Source organism: Callithrix jacchus, chromosome 3, assembly GCF_049354715.1.
Source record: "Callithrix jacchus isolate 240 chromosome 3, calJac240_pri, whole genome shotgun sequence".
In the NCBI taxonomy this organism is placed as follows: domain Eukaryota; kingdom Metazoa; phylum Chordata; class Mammalia; order Primates; family Cebidae; genus Callithrix; species Callithrix jacchus.
In genome coordinates, this window is record NC_133504.1 from 10,035,292 (window position 1) to 10,050,585 (window position 15,294).

A 15,294-nucleotide genomic window follows, 5' to 3' on the forward strand; every position below is an offset into this window, starting at 1 on the left:
CCTAGCTCATACCCTCTGGTTTCATACAGTCCCTTTCCTACCAACTGAGCATTTTAGTGCATTCACGAAAAACAAGTTAAAATCAGCTATATTAGCTAGACGTTACTTCAATTCGTTATTTCTGGATTGTTTCTAAAATTCAAATAAGATTAGATTTCAAAGCTTACATCTTTAATTTGTACTTTACCGAGGTGCATGCCATCTAATTTTTTGGTTTTCAAATCAAGTTATATGTTCTTTATTTTTACAGAGGGAAGCAGGTTTCACTACAGTCACAGTGGTACAAGAATGGAACAAATAACTGCATAGTTAATTCTCTTCCTCCTAGATAAGCTTTCCACTGCTTTCCAAAATATTTGGATGTGATTTATGCCTGTTCCCGGGAAATTGGCAAGGTTTGCTGGACTCCGAATTTAGTGGAAACATTTAACCGAAGAAAGCTTCTGAGAGGTAAAACATTCATTTTTCTTTGCATTTAGTTCCCAAATGGAGACAAATAGCTTAAAAGCAATATTAACCTCTATGTGCTTGGGCTATTTATCTTCATAAGGAACAGCCTGAAAACAAGAAAACAAAGCCCATAAAAATGATTTTATTTAATCACACAAGTATATCTCACCAAAAATCTTTAGTTATTTCCTTAGGGCTTAATTCTAAGCTCAGTAACTCATGCACAAATTCTATGGATGTCAGTGGGAACTGTGGATGTGGAACTCTGGGCCAAATTTGGTTGTCATGGATGAATTAGTCAAAGAGGGCATTTGATCAATTTTTTAAAACACAAAGTACTCTCATTCTGTAATCCTTTTCCATCTTTCCAAATTTATTGACCTAATCCAGTAATAATTATTGAATCTCCATAATATACATCAAACCACAATTTCATGCATGCATCATAGAGTCACTGCCCTTAAAACATTTACCTTTCCACATAAATGTTAATAATCTTGCAGCAATATTTCATCCTAGCAAGAAGAGAGTTTTGTGGCATACCTTGTGACAAGGTCAATTTCACTTAAGGAAAAATGCTAACATTTTAAAAGTCAGCCATTAAATAGGGGCTATTATTGCATTTTCCTTATCTTGTTACAGGAAAATAATCTCATTTCACTAGTGCCCCAGTTATTTAGGTAGGTTTACAAATATTTATTCAAAGTCAAGATGTGTGAATGAAAAAATTTTTTATCATCCTCTAGGTTCCAAAGAAATTGTGTTTAAGAAAATTTGCCTTTATAAATGTTTATCTAGATATTTTTAGCATGTAAAATTTTCCCTGTAAGATAAAATCTTCTTCAAATGGCATACAACTTGTTAGAATAAATACTGCTTCCCTCAGGGGCTAACCCAAGCTCCCTCTTTAGTGAGTAAACTTAAATTTCTGCTGTAACTTGAGCTGCAGATTGCAAATATTCAGAGAAACTGCCTTTGCAGCCTCGGAAGGGAGACTCTTAGTGACTCATTCACTTTGCCTGAAGTCATTTGCTATCCTTTTCCTCAAGTGCAGTGCAGGAGGCATCCGCAGAAACTGTGGGAGATTCGATTATCCTCAAATTGTAGTGAGCCATAACAATGTTTTGGAGACTTTTAAAACAGAAGATTCCCGGACTTTGCCCTCCCTCACCTTTAGTTATCTGGTCTGGTGTGGATGCTGCATTTTTACCAAGCCCTCCAGGTGGTTCTCATGCTATTCATTCACAGATCACATCCATGAACACTGGGAGCAAGAAAGTGAAAGCTGAGTTGGCAAGGAAGAGGGTGGTGTGAATTACAAGGTCAAGACTGCTGTGTGCCAAGTACGGCTTGCATCAACTTAACAAATGCAGAGAACGTTTACTGTTAAGGGAGCCTACTAACACCACCTGGCTTCTAGAAGCCTCTCAATAATTGGGAATTAAAACAAATGCTACTTTTTTATCAACACTGCCTTGTTGTGCCAATATTACCACTCTGATATTAATAGTATCTGTTCCGCTGCTCATAGCACTGCTATTTATGACTACTCCGGGCTGATCTGTGCCCCTCCAATTTCCTACGCTGAAGTTCTAACCCTGAAAACCTTAGAATGTAACCATACTTGGCAACAGTGTTGTTAAAGAGGTGACGAAGTTAAAAGGAGGTCATTAAAGTACGCCCTAATCCAACATACCCCCATCCTCATAAAGTTTATGCATTTTATAAAGTTCAGAAAGACTTTTCTGAGAGTACAAAGGGAAGCTATTAATAATTATATCGGGATGTACCACGATAACAGTCATATATGAAGACTGTCCGGGCCAACTGGGAACTGCATTCACCCTACCTATAAGGCATATGGTTGTACTCCAAATGTCCACCTAGGTTCCACTTCATGGCATTTGGCCAGAGGAAAGAGAGCCCATCTGAAGATAAGGTAAGGTAAAATAACACAGCCTTCATACTTCTTCTCTTCAACAGCATGTAAGTTCATAATTATTATATTATTTTGCTGATCATATTTTTATTAATATAAAAATACATTTGGGGAATTTCCAGTAATGGCAGAGAGTAAGTAGTGAGGCAAACCCTTTCACATCTCACCCGAGGAGATTTGGGTAACATTTCAACTGCTATTTAAAGGCCGTGGAAAGCATGCTGAAGTGGATGGCTGTTGAAAAACTGCAACTGGAAGGGATAAGAATTGGGAGTTTAAACTGTCGCTGCCAAAGCACGCTTCCAGTCCCCAGGATTACTGGGTAGAAAACCACACGTGTAAGTGAAAAGTTTTTTATCATCCTCTAGGTTCCAAAGAAACTGTGTTTAAGAAAATTTGCCTTTATACATGTTTATCTAGATACTTTTACTTACTTATATTTTACAGGCTTACTATCTTGGCTTGAGATCACGTCAAAGAGAGTTCAGGGATGGAAAAGTATCTAAAACCAGGCAAAAGTCAATGAAGCTTTTCTCCCCCTTGAAAAGCCGTTATGGAAAGGGTAAGCATTTTGAGTTTAGTTTTCTCTCTCGACCAAACATGCTTCCTAAATGCAGCCTTTTTTCATTGGTTAAAAATGGCAGAGAGAATACAGTGTTGGAAAAGAAGCTGAAAGTTTAAGGGGGAGATTCTGGAAGTGAGAGGAAAAAAAGGAACAGATCCCTAAAGCAGAATATAAACTCTGCTTACAAACTCCAGGCAGCCCCTCAAACTCCATGTTTGCCGGGAAGACCTAAAAGGGGCTGGGTAAGAGGTACAGGAGGCAGACTGACACCAGAGAGACATTTATCTCTGAAATACTTTGTTTCACTGGGAGAAATTTTGTGAGTTTGCTGCATTTTAAATGAAAGGCATTCCCTAATCTGTGCACAGCTCAGATGGCAGAAAACCAGATTTCTTGGATTGAGGTGTCAGAAGACAGAGTTGGAAATTGGAGGAGAAACAAAAACTTAGGAGGATTTTCCAAAGGCAGTGAATCCACTGAGAGTGCGAGTCACAAAATTTGAAGGTAAACTTTGCCCAAATGCTTGAATGATCACCAAACTCTACAGGCACAGGGAAGATTCACAGGGGACCAAACTGGATAAACAAGCATGGTTTAAAATTTGAGCCCAGAGAAGTTAACTGCCTGTTTAAAACTAAAAAATTAGACACGCATCCTTTGTTGGTATGGTGAATGCACAGTCAATACTGAAACAAACACAAGGAAATGGGGATGGCCACTGTGTGCCCCCCGGTATAGCCCGGGATAAGATACCCTGCCCTCCCTGTCTTGCCTCTAAGTGCACTGGCTCTCGAGCAAAACACCTGCTTCACAATTTACCAGCTGTTTGAACTTTAGGAAACTGCTTAACTTCTGCGCTCTGCTTTTTCATCTCTGAAAGGGTAATAACAGTACTACCTGTTTTGGGCATTTGTGGGGATTAAATGAGTTAATACACATCAGGCATTTTTAAACAAAGTGCATCATGTTAGGTATTATGACAATTACAGTATTATTGAGGATGACAATAGTACAAACCTTCAACATTTACATGCCATCCCAGGGTTAAGGAAGAGGTTGTAGGGAGCCATCTTGAATTTATTAAAAACATTCTGAATTGGCTTTGATTATGCTACATTGCAAAGTAACAGAATAGCAGCACAAAACATAGTTACATGGAAAAAAATTATATTTATCCTTGTACTGCTATATTTGTTGGTTCTCATGTTGCTAATAAAGACACACCCTAGGCTGGGTACTTTATAAAGGAAAGAGTTTTAGTTGAGTCACAGTTCCACAGGGCTGGGAAGGCCTCAGGAAACTTACGGTCATGGCAGAAGGGGAAGCAAACACGTCCTTCTTCACATGGTGGAACAAAGGAGAAAAATGAGAGCCAGGAAAGGGGGAAGACCCTTGTAAAACCATCATACCTCCTGAGAACTAACTCACTGTGGTGAGAGCAAAGTAGGGGAAACCACCCCTATGATTCTGTTGTCTCTACCTAGTCCCTCTCATGACACACGGGGATTGTGGGAACTACAACTCAAGATGAGATTTGGGTGGAGACACAGCCAAACCGTATCAACAGCTGAATTAGATTTGTATTTACTGCTTACACACCCACATATATACATGCTTGCACACACACTCCTGTGTGCTGTTAGCTTACAGAGGGTATACTGGATATCTTGTTTTTGGTCTATTTTATTAGTAGTTTAATTATAATTTTGGCTCTTTTAATCCAAAAATTCAGGAAGTGATTTTAAAATCTCTAACTTTTAAGGCTTTTTCTTTTCTTTTTATAAAAATACATTTCTAATGTTAGTGAATTCTGGTCAGGGAATGCAGTTGACAAAACACATTAAAATAGTTTCAATTCTACTCAGTTATTATACGGTTAAACTTCCTTCCCTGTTCACTTATGCACTCAAATTTTTGCTGCTACTTCCTTTGGATATCTTGCCTGTTAACCATAGGGGTAAAGTGATGAATAAAACTCAACTTCTCTTCTTAAATATCTCATAGACCACTAGAGATAAAGACAGACACCTTTTAAAGTAGAAATCGGCCAGGCGCGGTGGCTCAAGCCTGTAATCCCAGCACTTTGGGAGGCCCAGGCAGGTGGATGACGAGGTCAAGAGATCGAGACCATCCTGGTCAACATGGTGAAACCCTGTCTCTACTAAAGATACAAAAAATTAGCTGGGTGTGGTGGCGCGTGCCTGTAATCCCAGCTACTCGGGAGGCTGAGGCAGGAGAATTGCCTGATCCCAGGAGGCGGAGGTTGCGGTGAGCCGAGATCGCGCCATTGCACTCCAGCCTAGGTAACAAGAGCGAAACTCCATCTCAAAAAAAAAAAAAAAAAAAAGAATGGGAAGTCATTTTCTAACAGACAGTGGAGAAAGAAATTCTAGGAACAATGAAGAATATGTATAAGGTTAGAGTAGCATAAAGAATAAGGGAAATTCAGGGTATTGGAAGTCATTTCAAATTTTTAAGCATGATGGAAGTCAGAAGATGAGATCTGATGGGAAACAAGCTTCAGATTGTATTTTGATTTAGTTCATATGCAGTGAGAGCTTGAAATAAGGGCCTAAGGTGCACGTTGAGAAAAAGGAATAAAGTGTCAGCATACCTGCAAGAGGACTGGGGGACTGGTTTGCAGCGCCAGGGTAGGGAATATAGTGTGGAAGAGTATGTGAAACCTTGGGAAAGGTCAGGTATTTGGAGGGTCCCAGGCTTCCTCTGATTTCTGGTCTAGATGGATCATGACTTTATCAATAGTGGTGACTTTTTTTATTTTAATAAGAAAGTATAAGCTGAGAAGGAGAAGGATAAACCAGTTTCTATACACATGGACTTCAAACTCCCTGTGGGATAGCTCCTTGGTGCTGTCAGCTGGGAGGCTGGGAACATGACTTTGGAATTCCAGGTTTGAATTCTGGGCTGGTAAACTGTGCTTGGAAAAGACTGAAATTCTGCCAGTGCATTTATGTACAGTGAGATAATCGGAGTCAGAGAGCAAAAGACAGAGGCCTAGGAGGCTGACTCATTTAAGGAATAAACAAAGAAGAGGGATTTGGTAAGCATAACTGTATAAATTAGGGTTCCCCAGAGAAACAGAACCAACAGACAAATACAGTCATGCATCCCTTAATGATAGGGATACATTCTGAGAAATAAGTCACTGAGGTTAGAGTACAATGGCACAATCACAGCTCACTGTAGCCTTGAATTCCTGGGCTCAAGCGATCTTCCTGACTCAGTCTCCCAAGTATCTGGGACTACTCTTTGTGTATACCACCACATTCAAATACTTTAAAATGTTCTTTTGTAGAGACAAGATCTCACTATGTTGCCCAGGCAGGTCTTGAACTCCTGGCCTCAAGCAATCCTCCCTCCTCCGTCTCCCAAACTTTTGGGATTATGAGCATGAGCCACTGCTCCCAACCCTATTTCTTTACATACTTATTCTGTAAGCTTTTATTCTATTATTCAAATTTTTAATATTATTTTTTACTTTTAAAATTTATTTGTTAAAAATGAGGACACAAACACACACATTCGCCTAGTCCTACACAGAGCCAGGATAATCAATACCACTGTCTTCCACCTCCACATCTTACCCCATTGGAAGGTTTTCAGGGCCAACAATCAGCATGGAGCTGTCATCTCCTATGAATCCAATGCCACTTTCTAGATACCTCCTGAAGGACCCGCCTGAGGCTGGTTTACAGTTAACTATGTTTTAATAAGCAGAAAGAGTATACTCTAAAATAACAATAAAAAGTAAAGCGTAGTAATACATAAACCAGTAACAGCCCATTATTATCATGATCAAATATTACTTAGGGTACATATGGTACATGCTCTACTTCTATAAGACTGGCAGCGAAGTAGGTCTGTTTACACAAAAATCACCAAACATGAGGAAAGTATTGCCCTACCCTGTTAAGATGCCTACCACATCACTAGGCAATAGGAGTTTCCCAGCTTTATGATCATCTGATGGGACCACCATCATCTACGTAGTCTGTCATTGACCAAAACATCATCATGTGGCACATAACTGTGTATATACCTATGAGCATACACACATGCAGACACATACACACACACACACACACACACACACACACACACACACACACACAGAGGTTTACTCTAAGAAATTGGATCATGTGATTTTTTGAAGGCTGGTAAGTCCAAATTCTCGAGCACTCCAGCTGCAGATCCAGAGAAGAGTTGCTGTTGGAGTCCAAATGTAGTTTCCTGGAAGAATTCTCTTCCGCTCAGGAGAGATCAGTCCTGTTTCTCCTGAGGTTTTTAACCGATTGGATGAGGCCCACTCACACTATGTACAGTAATTTGCTTTCATATTATTTTTTAAACCTTCCTAGAAACATCTAGAAGCATGTTTCAGCAAACACGGAAGACCACAGCCCAACCAAGTTGATGCATAAAATTAACTATAACAGAAACTGAGGAGAATTCAATAAGGAAGACAGAAATTGGGAGAGAGGTTTCACCCAGCTAAGAGAGGAAAGGATGTCAAGAAAAAACCCAAGTGGCCCAGAGTTATTATGCAGGATGCGAACCAAAAATATGCTGCTGGACAGAGCAACAGGAAGTCATCCTGTGGAATAAGTGTTTGGTTTCACAGAAGCTAGAAAGGCTGTTGAGAAGCTAATAGGAGAGAAATTTGGAGACACTGTATGCTAATTATACCCACTAGAAATTGAGCTTTTGCATAGGAGAAAAGGTACACAGCGATGGCCAAAGGGCAAATAGGGTGATGAGGTTCTGCTTTCTGCTATGAGACTTGGAAGGAAATAAAATAAACCTGCTAAGATTAACACCGTGGCTGATGATAGTGAAAGTGACTACAGCTCAACAAGTTAACACTCTAGCTGTAATTGCAATTTAATAGGGATTCATAGAAACATGATACTCTCATCCTGAAGAGTGATTCTCTAATAGCAAAATTTCAGTGGAAATTGCAGGGACAGGGGCTATTTGGAACACCTATTGATTTCATGTCAATAGAACAAAGCCACACAGTTAGCTGCCACATCTGCAAGGCAGGTGGGGTGAGAGATAGCCATAAAGCATACACAAGATTTTGTAATTTTCCTTTTACCATTTGGTTAAATTATTTTTCATTACTGGCTAATACTTTATTCTGTAAAAATATATATTTTAATATTCATAAGCAAATTCTTTTATTCAAAGTAATATTCTCATTTGTTTTTCATCTTCTTATAACCAACCTTTTCAGAAGGTCAACAGAAGGTAGAGGGGAGAAGATAGGAATAAAAAACTTTAAAGACTGGGAAAAAACATTGTCATGGGTAACATCAAGTCTTAGCTTTTAATATTCAGGCCAGGCTTTCTTTTACAAAATCGATTCCAGTTTAAGATAAAAAATATACACCATAGATAAACAATACCCACAAAAGTCTATCTCTTTCTTATGCTGGCCAATTATTCTGATTTACATCATAGAATAAATCATATGATCTATATATTATTTTAAATTTCTTGGAAAGCCTTAACACCACCAAAAGGGGAAGAGTCTATAGTTTGAGACCCAGATCTTCATGCCATAAATAAATACAAAGTATACAATGTCTTCCATCCTATGAACCCATACAGATTACAACACGTTTTTGGTCGTTGCCACAGAATATAAACTTTGAAATGCTGGAAAAAGCACATCTAATTTGAAGCAGGGAAGTAATCTCACTTGTTCCACTTGAGTTGGGCAACCAGGTGCTTGGCAGCATTTAAAGAACCTCCATTCAGTATAATGGGTTGGGGTCACCTCATCTAATGTATCTCATTATATTGAGGGAATATAATTATTTCAGTGGCTTGTTTTCAACTTAAGAATGAGAACTTTCAATGTATTAAGGAAACTGGTATCAGTTTGTTTTCAGTATCTGATACAATATCAGTTCATGAGCTTTTATTTTTTGAAAGACTTGGATTTGGAAGAGAGTTAGAAATAAGACCCTATATCAAAAAATTTATTACCAAAGTCTTCTGACATAGAGATTTGAGCAGAAATGTGGGTTTGAGTGTTTTATGCTTCCTAGTCTCTTCTGGGGCCTGTAGCATCTAGAGCAGTTTATTCCTGGTATGGGTTATTGAGGTCAATAGTCAAGGCCTAACTTTGCCTTTTCTAAGGGGTAGAGTAGCTGTAAAGAACATTAATAGTTGTATAAACAGGAAGGACTTCGCATGTGAGATTTCATTTCATCTTTATAACAGTCCCATGCATTGGGGATATCTAAGTTTGAACTGTGTGAAAGTATTGCTTTGTAGGTCGAAAGTTGTAGAATATTAGCAATTTATGTGGTTCAGATTAAAAGTATTCTCCCCTTAAAGAAACTGGGACTCACAGAGTTAAATATTTACTCAAGTTCAAATCACTAGCATAGGACACAATAACATCACAAACTGTCGTTTTTCACCGTGCCATTCACTTTCTTAGGAAAATTAGCTTCCAAATATCAGACTTCCAGAACATTTGGAGATCCAAATGTGTCAAAATCTGCAGATACACATTATTTCTATTCTATGCTTAAAAGTAGCTTGACCAGGTATGTCAAAACGACACAGGAACCACCTAAGAGAGCCCCTACGGCCCAAAGCTTGAACAACTTGAGCAAGAAAATCCATAAGGTAGCATTGGATTACCACCCAAAGTATAAATATATGTCCATTAGTACTAAATGGTCTTAATAAATAATAAAGGGTGGAAAATTGACACATCTCCTGTGTAGAATGCCAATTAATTTATGTAGATACTCTGCCCCTCAAGGAGGTGAATAACGCCCCACTCCTTAAGTTGAGGGCTGTGCATAGTGATTTTCTTTAACTTTGCAGTGGAAAAGTCTGACAAACCCTACCTGAAATCAGATGATCAAGGTTAAAGTCAGTGGTGATAAGTCATGCTGATAGCAGGTACCCTTAATATGATGTGATGAGCGTGGCACTTTATCTCTGTGATCTTCACACAAACTCATAACCCCAGTCTAATCATGAGAAAAAACATCAGACAAATCTCTGCTGAAGGATATTCTGCCATGTACCTGACGAATACCCCTCAAAACTGTGAAGGTCATCAAAATGAGCAAAGTCTGAGAAACTCAGAGCAAAGAGGCACCTGAGGAGACCTAACAATGAACGGGCTGCAGTGTGGTATTGTGGACAGGAAGGACGCCCAAGATCACATGTTATTATTAACTACAGTCCATACGTTATTCAGACTTCTCTGGTTTTTAACCTAATGCCTTACAACAGAAACAGGGCATTACGTTAAGAACCAGAAAAGTCTGAAGAAAGTATGCACTATAGTTAATAATAATGTATCATATTGGGCATAAATGTCACTAATAAACCACACTAATGAAAAATGCTAATAATAGGGGAAACTTGGTATGGGGTGTATGGGAATTTTCTGTACTATCTTTGCAACTTTTCTACAAAGCTAAGTCTATTCTAAAAATTTTAAATATTAATTAAAAAAGTAAAAAGCAGCCAATCATTAGAGCATAACAGCTTAGTACATACATTCAAATATATGAGGATCATAAAAATATAGGCAATTTGATACATGTTTCCTGTTAATGAGAGACAATGTGCTTATATATTTTTAATAGTAATCAGAAATAATTATTTTAAGGATTCACACAAAATGAGAAAAGGTCATTCTGATTACAATATGTTTTTAGACATGTATATTTGTTATAGAAGTTAGGTTTGATAACTCATGCTGATGTTAATTTTTAAAAATCACTGGTAGAAGTCACTGATATATGCAGGGATTTTAAGAGCATAAAGATTGATTAAACCATTAGCAATATACAAGTGCTTTACTATATCATAAACTATTGAGCATAAAAATGTATATTTATAATATGAATTCCTCAGAGAATTCTTCCCTAGTTCTATGCTTGCTCTCCTGATCTATCTACAGGTTGTTCAGAGGAACCTGTTGTTTAATACCAGGAGTAAAAAGATCTTCCCTTCAGAGTGACATGGAAAAGTGCTGGGCAGTTAACAGAGCAGAGTCAAAATTATTACAACTTATTTGAAGAATTGGACTATTTTCTACTTAAATTTAAATTAGCCATTTCAAAAACTGAAATAATGCCACAGTTGAAATAGTGCAAAAATTAAAATAATGTTACAGTGTTCTGGAAACAAGCATTTATAAAGACCTCAACTTCTTTGTTTTTAGATAATGATATTCTAGGTTTGTTTGCTCACTGTAAAAAATTCTAATGCCCTCACAGTCCAGCACAGGAACAAAACAACAGTCCAGTCCCATGGTTATTTTTGCAGTGTTTCTGTTTCCTATATTGTACTTGAAATGCTTTTCAGATTGTTTAATGAATTTAGACTTAGAAAATAAATTGAATACTTTCAACAACTCCACAAAGTACACTTGAGAACATGAGATATCTTCAGAAACCTCCAAAATAATCAGAATGGCCAGGGAGACTTCCTGAAAACTCAGATGAAGCTTGATTATATATGAAATTATTTGATATAGAAATGCTTAAAATTTATCAAATAATGTTGCTGAAGAATGCCATGTATTACATTGCTAATATTCTTCTGCTTAAAAAAAATCCAGGAGGCACTTATCTCAAATGCAGCACATTCTCCTTTATATAACATCTTTAGAACGTAGTCATTTCATATCATCTATCACCTCTGCCACAATTTTCTTAAGATTTCTAACCTCTCAAACTTACTTCTCTTATTACAGACCACATGATTTATGAGTACTGAGAGTTACAGAGACAGCTGTGAGATTAGCGTTGTAACCTATCCCAGATCACCTCAGAAACCGTTTCTTCTGAAATGTACTGTCACACTGAAATGAAATTACAACATATTTTGGGGGCAATTCTGGCATGTACTTTTAAACTTACTCACTCAGTTGTAAGGAAAAATAGAAAAAATATTGCTACATTTATTTGCATTGACTTCCTATAAAAATAATGTGGAGGTTTAATCAAAGATTTACTATAAGAAAGAATTTCCCTTATCTAACATCTTACATATTTTCTATATGTATGTACATAAATACTTAGAGGAGTCATTGAGAAAGGAGACAAATGTCTGATTTTAGCATTCCATCGAAAATGCATTCAATCCATCCTTCTGTTAATGATTGCGTGCTACAAGAGTGTTTTAAACTTCCAGGGAATGATGAAGTTTAACAGTACATTTTGATTTGGTATTAAGTACTAAGTACCTGAGGAGAAAACTATGAGAATGTGTTGCTTAAAAAAATTTATAGGGTGATATTTGGGGAATAGAAATATAATAGATTTATAGCAATGCCTTATAGCATTTTCTTTTTCCTAAATGCTCACAACAGATACCAAGGTGTGTAAATTGCTTATTATTCCTGAGCTTTTCTGGTAGAAACCTAAAATAGAACAGTTGGCTCCATCAGAAATAGCTCTGATCCTTCTAGAAGAGAGAAATGCTGGAGTCCAGGCAAGGAGTGTACTGAAGATGAAGAGTAGCCTGACTGAATTAATAGCTATTGCCTACAAGCCTTAGCCACCCTCCAAACTACCATATGTGTCTTTGCTACTCAAAGTGTGGTCCACAGACTAGTGGCAGCAGCACCCTCCAGGATCTTGGGAAAAACAAAAAATCTTGGTCAGGCACAGTGGCTCATGCCTGTAATCCCAGCACTTTGGGAGGCCAAGGGGGGTGGATCACGAGATCAGAAGTTCGAGACCAGCCTGACCAACGTGATGATACCCTGTCTCTACTAAAAATACAAAAATTAGCCAGGTGTGGCAGCGCGTGCCTGTAATCCCAGCTACGCAGGACGCTGAGGCAGGAGAATCACTTGATCATGGGAGAAGGAGGTTGCAATGAGCTGAGATTGCACCACTGCACTCCAGCCTGGTGACAGAGCAAGACTCAGTCTCAACAAAACAACAAAACAAAAACAAAACCCCAACAAATCTCAGGCACGAGCCCAGTCAAGATTCCCAAGTGCTTCATACTCGCATTGAAATTTGAGAAGGGCTGACCTATACCAATCCTGGTTATTCTCCCTGCCTACATAAGGGAATTAACTTTGGACATTTAAAAAATATTGGTGTCCAGGCCTCACACTAAGACAATGATGGAAGTTCAGAGAGTTTAAGTGAATTTCCCAACATCACACAGCCAGCTCCAAACATGCCCACAAGCCCAGACTTTCTAACCTATGCCTTACCTGTAGTTATCCCCCATTAAATCTTAGGAAGTTTAGATTTCTCTGAAAGTTTTACAATTCTCATCCTTCACTGCATAAAGGGTTTGGGAGTTTGCCTGCTGTTAACTGGTAACATCAATTTTGAATTATTTTCTAAGAGTCATATCACAGTTGTACCTGATGCAAAATAGATTGGTTTTACTTCACTTTCCAATAGAACCTGCACTTTTAATCACGAATTATGAATAAATATCATTTTTACATTAATGATATTAAAAATCACAATATATTCTGCAGCAAACACCACAATAATTAAATATAATAAAGCTCTGAAAAAAAATGATTGTGATTGCTGAAAAAAACAACTGTGACAGTGAATCTTATGTGTCACCCTGATTGGGCTGCTGGATGGCCACAGAGCTGCTCTGTGAGGGCATTTCTGGAAGAGGTTAGCATTTGAATCAGTAGAGGAGTAAAGAAGATCCCCCCTTATCAATGTGATGGGCAGCATGCCATCCACAGACGGTCTAAACAGAACAGAAAGGCTGAGGAAGTGCAAATTCTCTCTCCTTGAGCAGGGTCATTCATCTCTCTTACTGTGGGATAGCAGAGCTCCCAATTCTTGGGCCTTTTGAGTACCTACCCCAGTTCTCAATGCTAGACTGAATTACGCCACTGGTTTTACTTGTTCTTCAGTTTGCAGATGGCATACTGGGGGACTCCTCAGACCCCATAACCACGCAAAGCTATTTCCATAATACATCTCTCAAATCAATCTCTCTCTCCCTGTGTTTCCCCCTGAGACTGTGTGTGTGTGTGTGTACGTATGTATACATATCCTATTTGTTTGGTTTCATTGGAGAACTCTAATACAAAACCAAATTAACAAAAAATCAGTTAAGAAGGTTGACGTCTACTCTTTTATTATGTGCTTAACTACCCAGAATAAGCATCAAGCAGTGCTGATTTGTTTAACTGTGACAGTGGTAGGGATGGGGGACTACATTTGTTCTAAAATCAACTAGTTTCTGTTGGGTTTTCATGCCCATTTTAATTGTCTATGTTCCTCTATCCAGAGACGTGGTAGTACAGATGCGTAGTTCTTATCTGTTGACATTTGCTTTAAACATATCCAGCTTAACAATATGGTTTATTGTGCTCTTTCTTCCCAGTTTTACACACATTATAATGCATCACATCTGGAGTGACATGGGGAGAGAAAACTATGTGAGCTCATCAGCTACTGACTGTCTTGACCTCAAACATTTTCCGTTGCTACCTACTTTCCTCGAGAGTGGATCTATTCAGAAAAACCAAGGCTGGCTGGATGGAGGATTAGAGGCTGCTTCCTCTTTCATGCCACTAAGGTCTGAACCAGCTGAGTGTCCCTTTGATATCACTGTAATCCATCTTATTTAAGGTGGAGCATTTGATTTCTTCACCACCAGGCCTCCCTTCCACTTCAGGAAATAATCCTCTTTCAATCTCCTGCTCATTGAAATAAAAATACCATCTCATATTAATACCATCTTTCCTGAAGAAGCTCAAATCATTTTTCAGAGATTTCTCTAATCCTCACAGCATTCCTATAAGGTAGGTAATGTCCATACAACAACTCTTCTCTACCAAGTCAGAATGATTATGCAAGGGTATTAGGTGCCCATGGGTATTAGTGACTTTCATTTCCCCTAAAAATATATTTACTGGGACTGAAGCAGTGAATTTATTTCATATATATATATATATATATATATATATATGGGCTTAAGGATAAAAATTTGACTTGGAATAATGACTGTGTTGTCCCTGGTATTTTGACATTGATACAGATACATTGCTTCTAGCAAGATACAATGTAACTCATTCAGATAAGGTGAGTGTAAGTTTCTAAACTGGCAGATATTTATTGGATTGAAAATATTAGGGATATTTTATGGATTCTATACAAGAATATTTTTGATATAATCATTACATTTAAAAAACCATCTTTTCTGGAAAAGTTATGATTACTATAAGGGAAAGTAAATTTTAAAATGCTTAGATTCTTTAGTTTGGAGATAAGATTGCAATTTCACGTCCCAATAATTTGATCTTTAGGCATAATATGTATATTTACTAAGA

The 15,294-nt window shown here is 37.9% G+C and overlaps 1 long non-coding RNA gene across 2 annotated transcripts; it reads left to right on the plus strand.

Moving 5' to 3' along the window:
• The first annotated feature begins 2,525 nt into the window (after positions 1 to 2,525).
• Positions 2,526 to 14,694, plus strand: LOC103791738 (uncharacterized). 2 transcript variants are annotated; one of them, XR_008479959.2, is made up of 3 exons: positions 2,526 to 2,727; positions 2,837 to 2,951; positions 3,323 to 3,502. It is a non-coding gene; the product is annotated as an uncharacterized LOC103791738 (long non-coding RNA). The 2 variants fall into 2 exon arrangements; XR_004740393.3 differs by lacking the exon at positions 3,323 to 3,502 and adding an exon at positions 14,346 to 14,694 and having other exon boundaries at positions 2,529 to 2,727.
• The last annotated feature ends 600 nt before the right edge of the window (positions 14,695 to 15,294 follow it).